The sequence below is a fragment of the Podarcis cretensis genome (assembly GCF_951804945.1).
Source record: "Podarcis cretensis genome assembly, chromosome: 1".
In the NCBI taxonomy this organism is placed as follows: Eukaryota; Metazoa; Chordata; class Lepidosauria; order Squamata; family Lacertidae; genus Podarcis; species Podarcis cretensis.
The window spans coordinates 115,839,909-115,863,597 of record NC_137170.1 but is presented as its reverse complement, the minus strand read 5'-3'; the positions used below and the strand labels follow the sequence as shown (position 1 = coordinate 115,863,597).

At 43.1% G+C, this 23,689-nt stretch overlaps 1 long non-coding RNA gene across 1 annotated transcript; it reads left to right on the top strand.

Moving 5' to 3' along the window:
* The first annotated feature begins 1,744 nt into the window (after positions 1–1,744).
* LOC307220856 lies at positions 1,745–22,043 on the top strand. Its single transcript, XR_013841132.1, has 3 exons — positions 1,745–1,877; positions 19,643–19,888; positions 21,812–22,043. It is a non-coding gene; the product is annotated as an uncharacterized lncRNA (long non-coding RNA).
* The last annotated feature ends 1,646 nt before the right edge of the window (positions 22,044–23,689 follow it).

Below are 23,689 nucleotides of genomic sequence, written 5' to 3'. Positions count from 1 at the left end.
TGTCTTCAAAATACACTTCCCTCCTTTTTATGAATGTTTGGCTAAACACCTTTGCTTCAGCCAATTTCAATAGCATTTTAATGATTTCCTCACTCCAGCATGTTTCCCCTCCCTCACTTCCCCCTCCCCTTTGTTTTCTTTGCAATATGGAGAGAGAAGGTCTCTCCTTCAGATGAAGACTTTATCACTATTAACAGAATGCAATCACATGGCATATAGAAAAATATTGGTAAAATAGTATGCTGGAAGCATTTATGGTAGTTCTGAGCTTACAATTTTTTTAAAAAAAACAATTTCACAAATTCTAGAATATAAATTTTATTCAACAGTATTTGAATCATTTCCATCAGCTCATAAGCAGAGGGCCATAAGCCACTTATGACTCCAAGAAGCTGAATCTGCCTGCTAAAATTCCCATAGCTATGCTTGCTGTTTGTGCTATTCTGTGAATTTACTTTGTTATTTATTCATAATAATGCAAGTATTATTATTATTATTGCTGTTGTTGTTGTTATTATTTCATGTATAGACCACCCTTCCACCTAAAAAAGCATAAAATGCACAATCACTGAATAAAATATATAAAAATTACAATATTTGAAAATAGAATTACACAACCAGCATTAGAACAGAACTATTAAAGCTCCAGAGCCAGTTTATGGTCAGGCAAACATATTTTTACCCCATATGACATCCAAATAATGGCAGTATGGGGAACAGCCATCCTTCCCTGAGAAGGGAGTTCCATAATTGGGGCCACCACTGAGAAGGCTCTGTCTCAAACCACCGCCCCATGGACTGTGCCTACTGCTGAGACCACAAGCAGAGCCTCCCTTGCACCCATACATATCAAGTAAGATATGCAAATCACTTCTGTTTGGGGGAAGGGACAGGGAGATGTGTTTTTTTTCTTTTCCCCTGTCAATGTGTATTCCACCCTATTCACAAGGGGAGCTTTCATCATCCAATGGCTGCATGTCACATTGCTTCTAAATACGCAGAAGCAGATCTGGCAAAGAGATCAAGGAAAATATGACAAGTGTATGCATATTTCATGGGCAAATCACAGTTTTAAATTATACTGTTGGGGAAGAGGCATTTTATTTTATCAGACTGGGGCATGAATGACAATTATCTGCTTACATGAGCCACGGCAGTGCATTAATTCTAGTGTTGGCAAAGATCTCAGTCGAGGCAGTGTGACAGGACCAATAAATTTTTAAGCTAGGCCAGACTGTGGAATGGACTGAGTTTTGTCTTCTGTGATCTTGTCTTTGAAAAACACCATGGGGGAACCCATTTGGGCCTCTCTAAAGAAACTTCTCTTCTATACATCTGGAGATTCTTATCTAGAGCCCTGGCAAGGAAACACAAAAAAGGGATTAAAAGATGTGATTAATTTGATATTGTTACCTGGATGAAAAACCTTTTCCCCTTATCAGTTCAGCAATAACATAGCCGTTAGCAAAGCACTTCAAAGCCTTCTGGATCCCCCCCCCCCAGAAGACATAAGGAATGTCAGGAACTAATCTGGTTCTCTAATTGTACTATCAACCATCATTCCCTGTTTGTGGTCGCAGGGTGAGTGGCAGTGGGGTGGAGCTTCTGCCAACTATGTTGCAAAGAGTGTCGCTCTTAATTCGATTGTGAAAGGGGCGGGGAGAATATCTTGAAAGTTGTGAGTGAAAATGATGAAAAACAGACCCAATTCAACTTCCTGCTTTTAAAAAATGGATGTAGCGAGGTCATGTCTAAATTTGGAACAACTTGAGAGCTTCACTGTAGTGAATGATCCGGACAAGAACTGACTTGAATCTAAGTAAGACGACCGACTGGCTTGTAGGAAGAAGCTTGTAGCTTCTTTTTTATTGCATGAGGTAAGTGTCGAATGAGTGCCCTGACTTGTTTTTATCTTTTAGGAATTTCCTTTGTGAAAGTAAACAAGATGTTGAATAAGGATTTTTTTAAAAAAAGCATCATGTACATTCAGTTTATCATAATGCATCTTTGGAGCTCATAAGACCTTCTTACTGGGCAAACTGGTTGGACAAACGTGAGGGTCTAGAATTGCTCAAGAAATGGACTGTTGTTCAGTTGGATTGTGGGGTTGTGAGTTAAATTGCAACTTGTGTGACTGGAAAACAAAAACAAAAAACACTTCATAAACTATACATTTCCATCTGTCTAGGAACTTATGTACAGTGGTACCTCTGGTTAAGAACTTAATTTGTTCTGGAGGTCCGTTCTTAACCTGAAACTGTTCTTAACCTGAAGCACCACTTTAGCTAATGGGGCCTCTTGCTGCCGCCGAGCGATTTCTGTTCTTATCCTGAAGTAAAGTTCTTAACCCGAGGTACTATTTCTGGGTTAGTGGAGTCTGTAACCTGAAGTGTCTGTAACCTGAAGCATCTGTAACCCGAGGTACCACTGTAGAATGCATGTCATATGTGTTATTCCTTCATGGGCCCAATTTACTGTGACAAATCACCTGAGTGGTTTTACCTTTGTGGAAATGACTTCCACCTGATTTTTAATGATCCTCTGCAGATCCCCTTGCCTCCCAAAACAGCTGCTCCAGAGTTTTGAAGTTGCCTCTGGAATATGGAATATGGTGTGGACAACTACAATGGAGATGGAGTATCTGTGGAAATTTGGCATTCTAACTCGTGGAAGTGGAAATGACTTTTCCTAAAGCATTCTTTCCCAAACTTGGGTTTCCAACCCTAGCTAGCAAGACCAGTGATCAGGAACAGTGGCAGAGCTTCATGCTCCGGCACAGGGGGGGGGGGGGAGAGCAGGCGGGGGCAGGGCTGGCGCACATCCTGGGGGTGTGACGCGCATCCTAGGGGCTTGACACACCGCCTGAGGGGGCATGGCGCCCAGCGCAGGCGAGGGGGCAGCTGCGATGGCACCCTATTGGGATCATGCTGCCAGGGGCGGTGCGCTCCCCCCGCAATCCTCTTCCTCCGCCAGTGGTCAGGAATGATGGGAATTGTAGTCCAAAAACACCTGGAGGTCCAAGTTTGGGAAACGCTGTCCTAAGGCAAAGCCACAATTGGATATACTGCTTCTATTTCACTATGTATGCATTTGATGGAAGAATCCAAGGAGTGGATGGGGTTCAAGTATTTTTACAGATTTCATGGCAGGTGGAGTTTGGGTGAATGATGGTTTCCTCACCACAGTGAGACAAGCTGCACCAGCCTCATGTGTACAGCTCTTCCTTTTTACCAGGCCAACGTACAAAGTGCACAAGAAACGTGCAAATGTGTTTTCATATTGAAATCTCTGGCTAAGTGCAATGCAGTGGCTACCCAGGTCTGGCTCAGTGTATCACCTATGGAATATAGGAGAGCATGCCTCATCTACCTGTTCCATATTCTTTGAAGGTTGAGCGTCAAAGTGTGACGTCAGTAGGATTGACTTCTAAGCAAGTATTCTTAGCATTGTTCGTACAAGAGCTCTTAAGCGGCAGAGGGTGAAATGAGATTTACAATTGCTTCATTCTCCTTCCAGTATTGTAAGTTCTAAGAGCATTATATATAAAAACCCCACAAAGCAAAAGAATGCGAAGTATGTATCAAAAGGCTGTTGAGCAAAACCCACCTATAATCATTAAGCTTTTACGCAGTGTTATAAGTGTGTAGCTCCAGATTAGGCTGACTGCAGACTGGAATGAGCAACGAATGCTCTTTAAGCAGACGTGTTCTCTACTGACATGCCTGCTGTATCCTAGCACAGTCTCTAGCATTATTGCATGCATGCTTACGCAAGTCAGCATTTCATTGGGAACGCGCTAGGGTTTCAGTGGAAATATGAATGAATAACCATGCAAAATGAATCCTTCTTGTCCTTTGTTTCCTGAGACTGATTGATTCCCCCCACCCTTTGGCAAGCGGAAGTAAAACACTTTTACTGCGTCATGGGACCAGGGAGGCATAGTTAAAAGTCAGGTTGCCTCTCACCACTGCCATCATAGTCAAAATATTCCAAACTCTGCAAAATCCCCAAGTATTTAATTGTACTGTATTGTGCAAAATCAAATGGGTGAGGATCTGTTATTATTTCAGCCTGGTGCTGTTTTACTTTCCTGTTTCATTAAAACCACTGGAAAACACAGAGTGTATTGGGAAGACATGGGGGGAATTAAAACATTTTGGGTTGTTTTTGTGTGTGTTTAAACTTTCCAGCATGGAAATGCAGTTAGGCGAACAGCATCACCAGCTTCTTTTTGCCTGGTTTAAAGGGAAGGCTTAGAATTTTCAGAAGTAGAATGAATCTACTTTCATTCCTCTAAATAGGAGGTGCAGAACCTGTTTGTAGCCTGATGGCCACATTCTGTTTAGGACTACTTTCTAAGAGCCACCTGCCAATTGTGGGTAGGGTCAGAGGTACAGGCATGTGAATGCACAAAAACACCAAGGCACTGCACAGCTTTTCGGGTATGTGTATCAACTATTGGTAACTACCAGGAGGAGCTGGGTCTCTGCATAGCTTCCCTGCAGCTAGCTCAGTTGGTTAGAGTGTGGTGCTGATGACACAAGGTTGATGACACAAGGTTGTATGGGACAGCCGCATATTCCTGTATCACAGGGGGTTGGACCAGATGATCCTCAGGGTCCCTTCCAGCTCTATGAATCACTAAACTGCAGGTTCAAGTTCTGGACTGACTCTGTCCACCCAGGCTGGCCATTGGACCTTCCTGGATAGGAAGAAGACTTCCTGTTCCAATTGAGCTTTGCTTGAGCAACAAGGCATACTCGAGCTCATGTCGGATTGGGGAATACATAGGATGTTGGATTTCAACTCCCATCAGCCCCAGCTAGCATGGCCAATGGTCAAGGTTGATGGGAACTGCAACCCAACAAAAGCTGGAGGGACACAGGTCCCCATCACTGAATCTGGGATTTTTTTGGACCTGTCTCCTGGTTTGTCCTCCACTCCTGATTCCTGTCTTGTTTCTCAGCCTTGCTTCCTGGTTCAGACACATTCTTTAATCCTGACTATATGGACGTGCTCATCCCAAGCTGCTGCCCACCACAGTCCTGCCCTAATGGTAGCGGATTGTGGAGAAATTACGTTTTTTTTTCCTGGAACCCCAAGGGCAAAACTGGAACCCCAAGGGCACACCTGGAACCCCAAGGGCAAAACCTTTCTGGGTTTTAAATGAGTGAATGGGAGGCTGTTGTAGAGTAAATGAATGCAACATACAACAGAAAGAGGTACGTTTTCAGCTGGCGATAATGTGGGAAGGGAATCATTGGACTAGAATGCTTAGTTTGAAAACAGGGATGTTGTATATCTCTATTTTTGTCTGGGAAATGTTACAGGGATATGATGCATTCATCCAGAGAAAAAGATGAAGCAGAAGTGAGGCATGATATAATTTTTCCTTGCCTTGTAGTTTTAGATTGTAAAAAGCCTATCGGCCTTTTGGAGTGCCGTTCTATTGAAGGGAGTATTAAAGAGGGAAGCCCTCCCTTACTTAAACAACTGAGACACAACTTATTCCACACAGGACACACCCAGCTGGCATGCAGAAACACGGGAGCAGGAAAAGCAATAATTATGGTTTGCGTTCAGCTTACCACCCGCAAATTTAGTTCTTTTTAGGCTTGATTTTTGTGTTGAAAACAGTCCATCCTGTAATGGACAATGTAACTTTGGACATAGCATGGAATGCTAGGAATGGTTACAGGAAATAATTCCATCTCCATCATTTATCTCCTCTCCTTCCTCCCCCACCCCAAATTTGCAAGTAAAACAAAGAATGGTACTTTTGGACTCTTCGTATCTATTTGTTTTCTAATCAGCTTTGCATTCTGTTATTAGTGTTTTCATGACTGGGAATTAGGGATGAAGAGAGATTCCACTCAGTTCACATTTAAAGGGGAACCTACAAAACTCACACTTTCAAAAACAGCGCACAAACTGAAACATAGCCATATTTTGAAATTTGCACTTCTCTGAATTTTGCAATGCAGACTGCCAGCCAAGCAATTCATGCCAAAACATATATACCAAGGTTAAGTGTGCAAAAAATCCATAAATTAGAGAAAAATGCATGTTAGGGAAAATTCCTTTGCAAAAATGTGTATATTGTGGCAAAACTGCATGCAGAAATGTGTGTAATTGGAGAAATTCTTGCTAAAATGAATTTTCATGTGGAAGTGTGGAAAACTGATCTGAAGAGTGGGAAAAATGAGAAACTATAGCCAGTGGAAATTGATACAGTCACCCATCCCTATAGGAAATGCATGGATTTGAATGGATTCCAAACAAAGCCTCTGTTTTTATTAAAAACATGTATACCCTGCCGCTACAAAAAAGTAGTATTGAACCATAGAATTGTAGGGTTTTAATGAATCATGAGAGTCATCTAGTCCAACCCTTTGCAATGTAGGATTCTTTCACTCAATGTGGGGCTCAAACCTGCCACCCTGAGATTAAGAGTCTCAAGCTCTACCAACTGAGCTATTCTGACTGCAAGATGGATGCCACCTTCTGAACCTCATCTACGCCTATTGCATAAACATGCATATATGAATCCAAATGTAAGGTGTTCCAGCAACATGTTGCTTATGGGACTCAGGTACGCTGAACAGATGTGCCCAAGACACTCCAAAAACCCCTTCACGTAGAATGCAGAATGTGGCTTAAAAATATATATTATTATTATTATTTTGTTAGATTTGCTTTTAAAAAAAGATGAATCAATTTGGCATCCCTATATGGCAATAGTAACATTTTTCATAGTATGGGAAAGGGGCACTCTAGCTTGCTTCCTTCCTCTGGCCTGATGAGAACAAAACATTAAAATGAAAAGATCTGCCTTTTTAAATACCATACTGAAGTGGCTTTTCTTCTTACAGCTGTTTTGGACACTCTGCACCTTCCAGTGAAATTATCCAGAATCTTATCTGTTTGGGTTACAGCTTTTTCTTACTTAACACATACTGTCATAACTTCCAGAGTTTGGCAGGCTTTTTAAACAAATATTGTTCCTGAAGATCCTGCTGGTTTCAGTGTTTCGTTTCTTTAATGCTCTTGTTTGTCATTAATGGAATTCAAGCACATCAAACTGATTGAGGGGAAGAGGGCAGGGAAAAGAAGTCTTTAAACGCATAAGTGACCTTCTTAGTAATAACACCGGAAGCTGCCTTAGACCAGTGTTTCCCAACCTTGTGCCTCCAGCTGTTTTTGAACTACAACTCCCATCATCCCTGACTAGCAAGACCAGTGGCAAGAGATGATGGGAATTGTAGTCCAAAAACAGCTGGAGGCACAAGGTTGGGAAACACTGCCTTAGACCACTCAGACCATTGGTTCATCTAGTTTGGGATTGTCTATACCAGTGTTTCCAAAACTTGTGTCTACAGCTGTTTTTGGACTACAGCTCCCATCATCCCTAGGAAACAGGACCAGTGGTCAGGGATGATGGGAACTGTAGTCCCAAAATGGTGGAAGACCCAAGTTTGCGAAGCACTGGTCTACACAGACCACCAGCAGCACTCCAGGGTTCTCCCAGTTAGTGATGGGGAAGAAATTAGATTCAGTTCACCTTTAAAGTTGAATCAACCCAACTAACACTCACACTCCAAAACAATATGCAAACCTAAACACAGCCATCCTTTCCAATTCACACGTCTCCCAATTTTGCAATGCCACTCTCCAGCCAAGAATTATGCACAAAAATATGTGAACTGGGGTAAAGGGTGCCTTAAAATGCACATGTTTGGGGAAAATAACATACAAAAATATAATTGGGGGAAAATTAATGTATGGGGATATGTGCTTTACAAAAATGTGCATGTTAGGAAAAATTGGACACACACGCCGTCTATATCTATCTGTCTGTCTGTCTGTCTGTCTGTCTGTCTGTCTGTCTGTCTATTACATTGCTCAGAATGGTTGGGGCAACCCAGTCAGATTGGTGGGGTACTACTACTGCTAATATGGGAGGCGGGTGGCGCTGTGGGTAAAACCTCAGTGCCTAGGACTTGCCGATCGTATGGTCGGCAGTTCAAATCCCCGCGGCGGGGTGAGCTCCCGTCGTTCAGTCCCAGCTCCTGCCCACCTAGCAGTTCGAAAGCACTCTTAAGTGCAAGTAGATAAATAGGTACCGCTTTATAGCGGGAAGGTAAACGGCGTTTCCGTGTGCTGCGCTGGTGCAGGCTCGCCAGAGCAACTTCGTGATGCTGGCCACGTGACCCGGAAGTGTCTCCGGACAGCACTGGCCCCTGGCCTCTAGAGTGAGATGGGCGCACAACCCTAGAGTCGGACACGACTGGCCCGTACGGGCAGGGGTACCTTTACCTTTACCTTTTACTACTGATAATAATAATAATAATAATAATAATAATAATAATAATAACCACCACTAAAATGCTAATTTGCAATTTCTAAAATTGCAAATTGGCGTGGAAATGTGGAGAACTCAATTTAAGATTGGAAACAGAGTAACTGGGGGAAAAGAGATTTAATAGATTCACCCTTTGCTACTCCCAGCCCTATCTGAAGGTGCCAGGAATCTGGGATCACCTGCACGCAAGATGCTTTGCGACTGAGCTGAGACCCTTCCCCAAGGGTCAGAATTTGCTTCCATTTGAGAAAAGTAATAGCAGTTACCATAATTTGCCATGCCACTTGTCTCCGGAGTGGCTGTATATATGCAGGCTCATTGCATCCTAAAGCCGCTGGATATATGACAAATACCCAGGTTAGTAAATGTTAGGAGCAGCTCTGGCTTTATAACATTTTTCATCTTATCAAAGAACTAGGAAAGTAACTGATGAACTCAGCGATCAGCCCAATGTTTCCTTTATTCAGAACTCAGTCGGGAGAGCACGAGACTTTTAATCTTAATCCTTCCCATGGACTGTCTCGCTAGAGTGGTGCATGCTCTGGTTATCTCCCACTTCGACTACTGCAATGCACTCTACATGGGGCTACCTTTGAAGATGACCCGGAAACTACAACTAATCCAGAATGCGGCAGCTAGACTGGTGACTGGGAGCGGCCACCGAGACCATATAACACCTGTCCTGAAAGACCTACATTGGCTCCCAGTACGTTTCCAAGCACAATTCAAAGTGTTGGTGCTGACCTTTAAAGCCCTAAACGGCCTCAGCTCAGTATACCTGAAGGAGCGTCTCCACCCCCATTGTCCAGCCTGGACACTGAGGTCCAGCGCCGAGGGCCTCCTGGCGGTTCCCTCATTGCAAGATGTAAGGTTACAGGGAACCAGGCAGAGGGCCTTCTTGGTAGTGGTGCCCACCCTGTGGAACGCCCTCCCATCAGATGTCAAGGAAATAAACGACTATCTGACTTTTAGAAGACATCTGAAGGCAGCCCTGTTTAGGGAAGCTTTTAACATTTGATGAATCATTGTATTTTAATATTCTGCTGGAAGCCGCCCAGAGTGGCAGGGGAAACCCAGCCAGATGGGCAGGGTATAAATAATAAATTATTGTTATGATTGTGATTATTATCTCAGGAGCATGGGTTCAAGCCCCACGTGGGCAAAAGATTTCTGCATTGGAGTGGGTTGGGCTAGATGACCCTTGTGTTCACTTCCAACTCTACAATTCAATCATAGCAAATGCAGTATTGAGGAAAAATAGGAAATGGGGCTAGAAGTCATGGAGGTTGGCTGTACCATGGAAATGCTACTCAACCAATTCTCCCCACTCACCCTGTGATTTTTCTTACTGCCTTCTTGTCTCCTATCAACTTGGAAACTTTGCTGTTTTGAAAATGTGCGTATAATATATTATCATATAACTTTTATGTACAAAATTCTACTTTCATCTGATTAAATGTTACAAGAGAAAAATGGGTTGTCCCGGGAAAGCATTTTTATTTGTAAGTGTGCTTGCCAGGGAACTTGAACATATGGATTATTTGGTCTCTCTCCCCCCCCCCCCCGGGTAAATATTGAACACATTCTTCAGCACTGGGCTATGGCACCGCCGTATTTAATCTAAGATGTTCAACTCCACTCCAGGCTGAGCAGACCTCAGGCACTTGCCATGAAAACAGAAAGATTTGTTCTAGTATGTTACTTAAACACAGGTTTGTGTTGACCTGGATGTGGGTGAGGATTGCATGCCACGGTTGCCTAACAACTGCAAACAAATGATTTATCCACACACCAACATGATGCAGAACTGGGAAGAGGTAGAAGAGAGGACTGCAAGCTTTCTTGTAGGGAGGTCACCTTAGATAGTGATATTGGCTATAAAGCTGTCCAAAGCTGATTCAGGACCAGCCCAGACTATTTTGCTGCATGACGTGAAACTCAAAATGGCACCCCCTTCCAATTCCACATGCGGAAGCCCACCAGACTGGCAGCTGAATCATACTTTAGCCATCATTCATTTGCACCATTCTGGTGCAAATTAGGTAGGTTCATCATTAAATGCAAACTGAATCGCATTTCTCCCCGATCCCTATCATTATCATCATCATTATCATTATCGGTCTTTTTCACCTGTTGTTTGGTTGTCTTAACTGTATCTTGTTTTGAAACTGTTTTGTGGGTCTATGGACCGCAATAAAGATATATAGATATAGATATAGATATAGATATATAGATATATTATCATTATGTTAGTTAATTTTGTATACCATCCTTTATTCAAGGATCACAGGATGGTTTGCAATATGAAAACACACAAAATTGCACAACATAGTAACAAGCAAAGACAATACCTCCCTAATAATCCCTACCCCTGGGGTTTCTGGTTACACCCATGATGGGGGATGTTCAGGCAGGGGATAGGGAGAAAATGAGGCATAAATCTCCCAATGCTTCCCACTGGGGTCTGGGGAGCAGCGACAGAGCAAGCCGATCAGGCGCCTGGGGCGGCGTGCATGCCCTGCATCCAGGCCAGCTGCCCACTGGGCGGGGCCAGCCAGGGTAGGATGCTTTGCGGGGTCTCTGAGGAGTCTACCTGCTTCCTCCCACTCAGCTGCCCTATAGCTGAGGGGAGGTGGTGGGCAGACCATTCAGGGCAGTGCAGAACCTGCGTGCACCCAAGCCACCATGTCACTCCCAGGAGAGATGTGTGGCTCGGGCGTGCTGCAGGCCCCACGGTGAGTGCCGCAGGCCCCACGGTGAGTGTCACCCGCCATTTTATCACCCCCCTCAGTGAGGACACCCGGGGCACCCCGCCCCCACCGCAGTCCCCTTCCTCCACCCCTGCTGGGGCGTTCACTGTAACCCACAGTGCCACATAATCCCATGTCTGTCACCTTCCTCACTCTCCTCTGAGGCAAAGTGCCTCAGGACACAGATTGTAAAGGCAGTGAGAAGGCAAGAACTAAGCAACTGCAACCTCCTATTCCACTTGGAATTAAAATATATGTTTCTCTCCTGTCAGCAAAGCACGGTCTAGATTTTCTGCCCAAGATGACAACGTGTTTCGAGCTCTGCATAGTGTTGTTTCAGAAAAAGGAACTACTGAAATGTGTGAGGCTCAAATGGCCAGTCAAAATTCTACTCACACTTCCAAGTACACTGGCTTGTGAGGAAATTTCTGTTCTCCCTAATGGACACGAATAATATAAACAGGAAAGGTGAACTGTACAGAATCTATTCACTTGTTTCTCCTCCTGCATTTCCAAGAGCCCAATTACCTCTGGTTTGACAAATGAAACAAAATTACCTTGTGCTCCATGAACAGTCTTTGAAAATACATATATCTGCATTTCTGAAAGGAAACACCTGTTGCAATGCTGGCTCTATTTTTAGCTAGAAGCAGGCATGAAGGAAAGCACACAGACATCTAATGCTTACAATGCCTCCTGAACAAAGCTAGACTCATCTCCATGAGTTCTCAAACATCCGCAGAATACCTCTTATGCCCTTCCCTGGCACTGGGCTCCCTTAATATTGGGTGCAAGACAGGGCCTCAGATCTTTAATAATAATCAATGTCCCAGTGTAGATGAAGGTTCAGTTGAGAATGCTAAGATCTAGTTACGAGGCTCTGTTTGATTTAAGTCACCCTGTCCTCAAATTCTCTTTAACCCCTTTCCATGGTTAAACAGTCACCATCAGACCTGGCTTTCACTTCTGTATATAGTAGCTAGTCATAAAACAGTCTCTGCTTCACAGTGGTGTGTTTTTTTTTTTTTTTTTTTGCTTAAAAATCCCATAATCTAATCTGAACCAAGGTGCAATTTTAAATATGTCTAACCTCACCCTCCTGTCAAAGTGGACTATAGTAGAATGGAGAGTTCTGGATCAGGTCCATCAGTCGGATCCAGTTCCACATTCTTGGTTGATGAGGAGGAGGGCAGTGGAATTAACCTCACTTCTTCACGCCATTATCCAAATTGCACTCCCTTCCCAACCTCCCACCTATTTTCTTGAGAAATATAAATACAGTATGGTAGGACTTCCAAACCCAGATCTTGCACATCATGTCTTTGTCTGGCTTTGAACTATGATTCAGAAATTCCCCATGTTGAATCTTTCCTCTTCCAACATCTCCTGACTTGGGCTTGGTCAAGTGACTCTTACCTTCAGACCATTTACCATGTTGAGAGACAACCTAATTTATAGGGTTGTTTTAAGTATTACAGGAAGACAATATTTTGAGCCCAAAAGGAATGCCCTCTGGAGTAATTTGAACAGTCCATGCAAAGTCCGTGGGTGTATTTACATATGGGATTTTAATCCATTTCCATGACTTTTTCCTAATGGTTAAGTTCCGTGTTACATTTGAGCTTGCATGCAATGCAAAAGCCACTTCTGGAACCATGGTAGAATTTAGTGCAAATTTAGCACTCACTTCCATATTGTTTGCAAATAGTTTTTTTTTTCCCCTTGAAGGAAATAACATAGAAATGAGCATTGGACATTCACTGTAGTTGCAGAAGTGGCTTTCACATTGTGTGAAAGCTCAAATGTAGTATGGAAATCTTTGTGAGCATGAAATTAACTGCCATGTGCACACAGTCTATATAAGAGCACAAGAAGAGCTTGCTGGATGATGACCAATGGCCCACCTAGATGACCAATGGCCTCACAGTGACCAACCAGATGGCTGGAGGAAACCTACAAACAAGACCTGAGCACAAGAGCATTCTCCCTTCCTGGGGTTTCCAGCAACTGGTATTGATAATCGTTACTGCCTCCAACCATATATAAATTCTGAGTGTGATGATTAATCAGTCAGATGGGAGCTATGCTGGAGGAATGCTTGGTGCAGACATCTAAAGGACATTTGCACTCTTGAGTCTCCCACTCCTTTCAACCTATCCTTTGCTGCAACTGACCGCTTCAGTTGTTGCTGTTTAAAATATTTTTTTTCAAAAAAACACTCTGGCTTTTATTTGACATATTTAACTGTTTGGTAATGGTATTTATGTATAGTTGATGCATTTTGTAGCTCCGGGGAAAGAAAAACCAAGGCCACCTTGATATTGGTTCAGGTATCATAATTCATTTCTCAGAAGGCTACAAGCCATTAATAGCAGGAACATATCTCAGAATGTTTTTCCAGTTGGGCCATTCCCAGGACCATGTCGATTACAGCTAGTTAATGATTACCGTGAATTTGCATCACTCCTGGAAAGAAACACACAAGATTATTGTTTCGGCAGAATACGCTCTTCTGTTTTATGGAAATGGCTTTCTATTTACGTTCTTCTTTCCTCATACTTTCTTTCCCCTTTGCCAGTACTTGGAAGGTTAGGGGTAAGGACAGAGGGCTGGCAGGAGGTTAATGCCCAATCCGTTAAGCACCTCCTTTAAAGAAGATTATTGGACATCCAATTTGCAAAGGAGAAAGTCCAACTCTAAAATAAGCTGTAGGTTCCAGTATTATCATTATACTGAATAGCTGCTTGGAATCTGTCCTACTTATAACCAAGTGTATATTCCTAGGAACCAGAAAATCAAAGGCAGTTGGGCACAAAGCTAGTAGGAGTTAAATTATCTGTGTAGCAGGGGGCGGAAAGAGGACTTCAAACAGATTATTGAATTGAACTTTAATCCTACAGGGAGACTGTTGGGTAGCAGGATTTTGGCATAGGTAGCCATAGCATGGGATGTTTGCCCTTGAGTGCAGCGTTTTGAGACACTATTATAATCTGCTGTATGTGAGCTGTTTTAGTATTAGTCACTGTCAGGGTGACTTTTAGAGGTTGCAGCTGTAACATGCAGAGTCAGCATAGCCTAAAGGATAAATAAAGGCAGTTAATGGGTTCCAGTCCTAGTCATGAGTGACACAGACACACTGCAGTATGTGGCTCTGGGGAAAGTCACTTAACTTCCCTGCCCTTCCTCTGCCATCTTGATTCTTGAGATTGCATATCCTCCAACATTTCTCTGATGAAAATGAGGACATCCTATTCCATAATAATAATAATAAAATAATAATACTCTGCCCATCTGGGCAGCTTCCAATATGTATGAAAACATAATAAAACATTAAGCATTAAAAAAACCTTCCATATACAGGGCTGCCTTCAGATGTCTTCTAAAGGTTGTAACGTTACTTATCTCCTTGGCTCAGGGGTTGCGTAACTCCATACCCTCCAACATTTCTCCCAATGAAAATAGGGACGTCCTAAGGAGGACATTCTGGGATCAAATCAGAAACCAGGATGACTTCTGTAAACCTGGGACTACCCCTGGAAATAAGGGATACTTGGAAGGTCTGAGATAGGCCCATTTAATGTTGGTTCGGGTGGGTGGGGGTTTGGGGGAGAGAATAAAAGGGATTTGCACAAACCTTGACTTTTCTCGCATGCTTTTCTTCCCTACCCAGCAAATGGCCAGGGAAGGAGAAGACCACTTTCCCCAGAGGTCTGAACTAAAATTAGACCAAGGCTGAGGGCCATAGGCTTTTAGGAGTGATTGATTGGTTTCACAATTCTATTCATGGGAATCTGATTGGAAAACTCATTGCAATATGTGTTATCAGCACAACAAATGACACAATTGTCTTTCCAGCAACGGGCTTGGAATTCTACCTGCTCAGTACATCCTTGTGATGCAGGCCAGCCTTGGCTTAAGTGGTTCTGCTTTGGTCGTCTCAGCATCAATGCCCGGGAATCCGAGTAGTCATTGAAAAAAATGGGGCTTCGTTCATGGGTCCATCAGTTGTATCTATGGTGAGGAGCCACCAGTACATCTCAGGCGGTTGACTTTCTGGAGCTAAGTGCTTCAACTGCAACACACCGGTTTTAATAATATATTATCAGTGATATGCTGTTGCCACACAAAAATGGTTTAATGACTTCAAAGGAAATAATTAGCTGATGACTCAAATGGTAAACATGTCAAGCAAGGGAAAGGCAGTTTGAACAAGAGCTGTGGCATGATTATTTTTTCCAGTGTTTTTATTTTATTTTTTTGGTTCTGTTTAGAGAACTGAGACGCAGTTTAGAGAACTAGGGGACGCAGGTGGCGCTGTGGGTTAAAGCCTCAGCGCCTAGGGCTTGCCGATCGAAAGGTCGGCGGTTCGAATCCCTGCGGCGGGGTGCGCTCCCGCTGCTCGGTCCCAGCGCCTGCCAACCTAGCAGTTCGAAAGCACCTCCGGGTGCAAGTAGATAAATAGGGACCGCTTACCAGCGGGAAGGTAAACGGCGTTTCCGTGTGCGGCTCTGGCTCTGGCTCTGGCTCTGGCCAGAGCAGCGATGTCACGCTGGCCACGTGACCCGGAAGTGTCTCCGGACAGCGCTGGCCCCTGGCCTCTTAAGTGAGATGGGCGCACAACCCCAGAGTCTGTCAAGACTGGCCCGTACGGGCAGGGGTACCTTTACCTTTACCTTTTAGAGAACTGAGAAGACTGTCTGCTCCTCTGATTTCCAAGGAGTTGCCTCTTCTCCCTTAAATAATCATAAAAAACACAACTCTCTCTGTTGCTTTTTACATGATGCAAAAGGCCAGAGAAGTAGCTTTTCTCATTTGCTTACTTAAATTTATTTATTTGCAAAAATATCTATACCACCAACATTAGGAAGAAAAGAACATGCCAGTGAACAGCATGGAATCAATAATTTTTATTCTTGACTCTATGCTGCCCATTAGTGTGATATTTTACATTCATAAAACAAGTGCAATTTAGGCCACAAATCAGTAGCTTAGTACACCAAGATAGCTGGCCAAAAGTATCTATAGATTTAAATATATTCATAAAATAAGAAAAACGATTTATTTAAAAGGTTTTTTCCTTCCCTCACTCCTCTCCTTTTTCTTCTTTATGTATTTTTAAATATTTTTCTTTTCTCAGTTATTAGCAGATCTATAATATTCTAACAGATGGATTCATGATACCTGTTTCTATGACCCTGTTTGATTTGTGATCTGTGTCTCTTTTCCCTCTTCATTTATTTTCAGCTTTTTGATGTACTTTGTGTACTTTCACAATGTGGTGATGAGATAATGCTACTATATCTTTCTGATTGCATGACGACACAGAACTCAGCAACACTGAATTTTAAAAAGCACTTTATATGTGTTATAACACTGTGACACCAGCTGGTGCTGTAGAGTCCTGTCTTTTGCCAACGTGATTTTCCTTTACGAAGTTTAGAACACGTTTTCCTGAAATGCTTTTTTGATGTGTCTAGATCCAGCCACAGAAACATATTTTTGAGCAATAAAAAAGAGAGAGAAATTCTCTTAGGAAGAGAATTAAGCCCATGTGGAATCCTTCAGTATATCTCAGCATTTATTTTGACAAGCCACACTTTCCTGAAACTTTCCCCAACATCACAGAAAATAAAAAGTGAATGTCTCCAATGTGCTTTCGCTGGCATCTGAAAGATGGTGTAAGTGCTTACTAACACCTCTCCAAAAAGTGTTTCCAAACAGCAGCGCTGCCAAGTCAGAAAGGTGGAGCTCTGAACCATCATTAATCAGGTTTTGTAACTCTGTTGGTGCAGCAATTAGCCATGACATGTTGAGTCAAGTGGTCTCTGCTTTCATGTACCCAGATACTAAATCTCACCATCGAACCTTTTATTAAAATCAACTGCTCTTTTGCTGAATGAGTCGTCTGCAGAATTGAAAGGTCACTGTGTTTGGGTTTTGTTGTTGTTATTAGTTTTCTACAGCAGGGTTAGCTGGACTTCATCATCCCTCGCCAGGGCAGCAGATGGTCAAGGATGATGGGAGCTGCAGCCGTACAACATCTGGAAGACTACAATATCTCCACCCCTGCTTTACAGTAGCACTTATGCGAGTTGCCTTGGGGCGAAATCTGTTTTCTTTTGATCAAAGGAAAACATGATTGTGTTCAAAGAATATTTAGAAAGGAGAGTTAGCTCTAACAGCAACACGGCACAATTATCCTAACTGTGGGTCGGGGAACTTCTGGTTATAATTTTGTACATAATGGAACTCCTTGTTTTAATGCACCATCACGCACCATCTTGAGGTAGAATTAGGGCCTCCACAATCCTCTCATGCAAACTGAAAATAAAGAGGTATAACAAAGTAATAAACTTAAAACAAAATGGTTAAAATGGCAGGTGAGCAGAATTAGATTATCATTAAAATTGTGGATGCCAGGGAGAAGTCCTCACAAACATGTAACAAAGTGATGGGGAGCCTGTGGACCTCCTTACATTATTGGACTACAACTCCCATCATTCCCGACTATTGACCATGTTGCTGGGGATGATGGGAGTTGGAGTCCAACAACCTTTAGCGACCCACAGATTCTTCAACCCTGGTTATAACAGTTTCCTAGCATACCAAGGTGCAAGTTTATAAAATGCCCCTCACTGTCAAAGAGACACTATGGGTTGCTGAAGGAACGTGCACAACCCTGAGTGCAGTCCTACGAAGGCCGAGGCTGCTAAACTATATATAAAAAAATTAATTAAATTTGAAAGGCAAGGGAATTGCTTCACGCCCACAGCAGTACATTTCCTTGGAGTCATAGCAAACTGTTAGAAACAGCTGACTCATTAAGTAGACAATGAGTCAGAGCTGCATCTTTTAAAACTTCTCACACAAAGATAGCCTTGTGCAGAAGAAGCACATTGGTGGTGCAGATGGGCGGGAAGTCAGTGTATGCAGGGCCTGTTAGAAAATTGGCAATGCCGCTACAATTTGCTATCAGCAGACTGTGCACCTTGCCAGTGGTTTTATGCAAACATTGGGTTCTCATGTGTATATAGAGGCATGTTATTTGCAAACAGTGGGGAGGTGTAGGCTTTGTCGCGGGATTCCAGAAGCCTGTTGCATAGTGACATGCTCTTTCCTTTTCATTGCACTGAGACGGCTAAATTCCAAGCCAAATTGGGTGCTCAACACCTTTTGCTCTTGCTGTGCAGAGGTGTTCCCCGTACGTCAGCTTGCATTCATTCAGGTGATTCATTCCTTGTTCCTTTTCCCCTTTTCCTAATCTAGTACTTACGCAAGATGGCAGTTGAGTTTATTTGGCCCACTTTCTCCTTATGGCTAAACTTTGCTCACATTCACTTCTATGGATTAAAGAAGGTCAGGAAGAAGAGCAGATTGGGAGAGAAAGTGCCTTGGTCCTGTGACCACATGTCTGGACCTGACACCGAGTTAGATTGGCACCACCTTCTGGGCAGGGGGCTAATGTGGGATAGGAAGATAAAAGGAGGGCATGGGAAGCAGACTCAGGGGGTAGAAAGCAGGAAACACAGCTGCAGGAAATCCAGGGTGGGTTTGCCCTCCACTGGAAAAGGGACCCATAGTTTGTGGCCCATGTCTTTCATCTGTCACCATCTCCCTCTTTGCCTCCCCTAATGGCACCAAGAATAGCCCACCTGAAGCAAACTGCCGCACCTTGTCTCTTGGCAGGGCTACGTCTGAATCCCTGCATAAGTAAAAATGTTTTAGCTCCTCTGATTCAGGTGGTGAATCAGAGCTTGAAGAGACATGAAGGAGGAGCTACAAGGAGCATCCAAAGGTCTCTTGGGTGAACTATTTTTCATCCAGATACATGGGACCATCATTTTCAATGATAGTAGAGACATTACTTCTGGCATGCTATGTTGACAGTTCCATTAAAGAGCCACAGAGCTCCAGGAAAAGATCCAAGTTAAGACCCAATGTCATTGAAGAACACCTGCTCCCACATCTCGTACCTGGCTAGGTGATAAGCCTACTGTGGGCCCTCTCTGGGTACCCTGTCATTAAAGATCAAGCAGGTGGTGACTAGGGAGTAAGATATTTCAGCTGTGATGCCCCAATTATGGAATTCCCTCCCCATTGAAGTATACCCAACTCTGTTATCTTTTTGATACTGAGGTGGGGAAAAATATTTCTGTTTCCCCTGGCTTTATAATTACCTCTTATATACCTGTGGATTTATTATATAATTTGCCTTGTTGTTGTATATAGAGATTTTTGTTTTCCTGTTAGGTTTTCCTTGTTACTTTTTATCATTTTAAATTTGCGTTGTAATCTGTCCTGGGAGAGGAGATCATGAATGGGTGGCACAGAAGTGTTCTGGATAAATAAAAAGTCAATGAGATGACATACTCTGGAACTCTTCATTCCCATGGCTAGGAGAAAGCTCCGAGTCTTAACTGTTTAAACAAGCCACACAATCAGATAATACCCCCTCAGAGAGAGAGAGAGAGAGAGAGAGAGAGAGAGAGAATCTGCATTGATACTGGTGTGTTTGTTGTGTTCTTCATAGGAACATTTCAACAGGTTTATTCCAAAGGCTGATGTACACAGTCTGAATGGACCAGGAGGCTGGGAAAAGGTGAAATTGGATTAGATCCAACTTCAGCTAAAGAAAAGAAGGAGACTCTTACGTCATTGGTCTTCAGGACTTATTCTACAAACAATAACTGGCAAGTCAAGGGATGGAAGGGAAAAATACTTCAGGACTGCAGCATATTGGCTTCATAACGCCAATCTGATGATTGCCTATATACAGGTACATTGTTGGCACCTGTTGTTTTTTTCTTAATGAGAGGTAGATGTCAGATAGGACACAGTTCTTAACACACTGGTAAACAGCAGAAATCTTAATCAGGGATTGCTTTGCAGCAGAAGTACCCTCTGATTAAGGTTTGTTTTACAAAGACAAGCACATCACTCAATTCTAGAGCAAAGATGGAGAGGATATGGATGTCAGGAGTCTTGCTGGATGAGACCAGGGCTATTTTTCTTTAAAAGGTGGTGCCAGAATTCACCATTAACACCTCCCTCATTCTTTTAGAATGGCAATGGCACGCACCTGAGAAGGGCCAGAATTGAGTTCCAGCAAGTTCAGGCAGAGAAAAAGGCCCAGATGAGACCAAAGGTCCATCGATTACAGTGTTTGTAATGATAAACCATCAGTATAGATGGGACTTGGAAAAACCTGAATTAGAGCCCGGACACAAATATTTGTCACCACTCTGCTTCTCTCATGCTCCTTTTCTGCAGGAAGACACACACGGAGAGGGGCTGAGATTCAAATGTAATGGTCTTAATAGGATGGCAGATTCTGACCTCCACCATCTTCCTTCTCCCGTAAGGAGCCAGAAGGAGGGGCAGGGCTTTTATTTTTTCAGCCGGAACTCACTGGAACTCAGCTCTGGCCCCTCTCAAGTGGGCACCTCTGCCATTAGAAGAGAACAAGGAAGATGTTCACAGTCAGTTCTGGCACCTCTTTTTCTAGAAAAACAGTGTTGGGGAGGGGACCATGCATATTAAGACCGTTCCTCATCATACTGATATTAAAAATACGCTTATAAGGCATAATTATTATGGAGAAAAGCTGCTGGCATCACAAGTTTATGAAGCTGCAAAGATTCCTTTCAGTCCCTGGGAATCTGCCACAGCTGGATTCAGATGCCTTTGCAAGAAACCCGGCCACTGCTCTTTCAGGTATAGGTGTAACTTAGTGAAACCAATTTGTCCACAGAGCCAGGAGCTCATAAATTCAGCTCGTCCAGCCTTTTTGCAACTACAGATTAGAATTTTCTAGTTGTGATATGAAGACAGTTCACACAGGAACTGATTATTATCTCTTGAAAGAAGTCGCAGCTTTTTGAAGCCTGTGTTAGCCTATTAGAAAGCAAGTGAGCCGAAGGGAGATCTTTCTTCCCTGTTCGCAGGATGTCAGCACTGTATTAAGTTCATGGCAAGAAAAACACTCTTGAGGAAAAGCAGATATCAAGGGCTTTTGAATGCATGTGAATCCATAAACTTTTAAGATTCGAAGGAAGAAACAGTGGTGGGTTGGCCCTATGGGTGTCCCAGGGGGGCAGCTGCCCCAACTAAATCAGTAAAAAATAAATAAAAAGCTTAAGTTCTGCCCCCCCACAAAAGCCTGCTCTCCCCCCCCCCCCAACAAAAATCCTGGCTACGCCCATGGTTGGTCCTGATTTTTTTTTAATTCATACTTTCTTTCAGGTAATAAACATGAGATAATGACTCCATCAGAGGTTACACAGTTCTAACCTCCAGAATTTGAGGATGCTGAAATTGTACATACAAAAATGAAACAATAATGTATTTTATTTTTAAAAAACCCAAGTATAGCGCTCTTTCTCTAGCTCTCTCTCCCTCGCTCTCTAATGATAAGCACACAATGGGTCAACCTATGTAGAACACCTTTAGCTTACCACAAAGTAGCACCATCCTTTAAGACTTTTTTGCTTTGTTATCAATGTAACACGATGAGGTAAAAATGGCCACATAGCAGGGAGAGGGGCCTAAATTTTACACACTGAATCAAATTAACCCATTATTCCTTTGAGTACAGGCTTCTAAGACAAATAGGCTTTGGTTTAAGCAATGTAACTACATGCCAACTAGGCCAGAAATGGATACAATATTTCTTTGTAAACCAGCCACTGTGTTTTCTCAGGTCAATCCCAGCAACCAGTCCCACAGGGACATCCCTGCAAAAATGTTCTGTAGGCATGGCACAGGGAAGAGGACATGAACCTAGGGATGGGAGTTCTGGTTCCTTGTCAGATTTTGGAGATCCTTGGTCAAGATCCTTAATCTAGAAGTGGTGAGAACTGAAAAGTGAGAATTCTCTCATGCTGCCTCAGACTCTATTGGGTGCTCCATGGAAGAGTGTGGTTGTGGAGCAATTAAGGAGCAATTCCTTTGGCTCCTTCCTCTTGAGCCAGCTGTGCCCTGGCTTTACAGTACAGAGAATGTCCTTCTTAGTACAGAGAATGTCCCTCTTGACAATCATTAAGTATCCCTAAGAAGGGAAATAAACATTTAATAACTAGTTGTTGCACATGCCATGTCTTGTTCTTGAGGAGCACTATAAACACCCTAGCAGTGGTCAGGCTGATGAGTCATCCACACTAGGGAGCCAGTGTGGTGTAGTGGTTAAGAGCGGTAGTCTCGTAATCTGGTGAACCGGGTTCGCGTCTCCGCTCCTCCACATGCAGCTGCTGGGTGACCTTGGGACAGTCACACTTCTTTGAAGTCTCTCAGCCCCACTCACCTCACAGAGTGTTTGTTGTGGGAGAGGAAGGGAAAAGGAAATTGTTAGCTGCTTTGAGACTCCTTAGGGTAGTGATAAAGCGGGATATCAAATCCAAACTCTTCTTCTGACTATAAGAAGTGCTTGAAAAATTTACAAGAGCAGGATCAATATAATTCCCACCTGACAGATTCAATTGACCCACTATTAGGCTGCTGGATCCACTACTTGACCCAATACTAGACTGCACTGACTAGATGATATCCTTCTAGGGTTTCACTTGCCAGACAGGTTACTATTTTTATATACGGTACATGCAATATTGAAATGCTTTTGCGAGTCATTTAGAGGTTTGTAGTTTGCTTGGCGCTGGGAGAGCTCATTGTTCATTTTCTGAAAAGGAATTATTTGTACTTCAATTAGTAAAACATACTGAATTCATTAGCCGTACTGGCCATAGTCCAGAGAAGCAGACACCCCGGATCTTGGCATTCAACTATGATTTTTCTTCTTTTTAATCACAGCAGGTTCTCCTCTTCTTCTGCGTACTGCATGCCACTTGTTAAACTCATTGCCCCGTTTTTACAAGCCCCAACAGAATACATGCAATGTCAGGCATCTTTGGGTTCTGAATGTGGCTGCTCTGTGTGTTGACACAGAACCAAGAGAGAACCTACTTCAACTTTTACCTTATTCGTGCTTCCCCAAACCATATGGGTACCAAAGAGTTGCATTTTTATTTTATTTTTTTTGAAATTCTCACTTCAAATTTTGCAATGCAGTTCTGTAACCCAAAATGGCATTGCAAACTTTGAAGTGAGAATTTCAAAAAAAATTGCAGCACTTTGGTGCTCGTATGCTTTGGGGAGAGCGCTTTTAGGTAAAAGGTGAAGTAAACCAAATTTCTCCAAAAATAAATAAAGTGCAGACTGTTGTAAAAATGTGGCAAACTGAGCTGAACACTGGGAAAACAGGAGACCCAAAGTAACAGATTAGTCCAGGGGTCAGCAAACTTTTTCAGCAGGGGGCCGGTCCACTGTCCCTCAGACTTTGTGGGGGGGGGCGGACTATATTTTGGAGAGGGGAGGAAATGAATGAATTTCTATGCCCCACACATAACCCAGAGATGCATTTTAAATAAAAGCACACATTCTACTCATGTAAAAACACGCCGATTTCCGGACCATCCATGGGCTGGATTTAGAAGGCGATTGGGTTGGATCTGGCCCCCGGGCCTTAGTTTGCCTACCCATGGATTAGTCCATCCCTGGTGGTGAGCCATCAGAACTTTTGCTTATA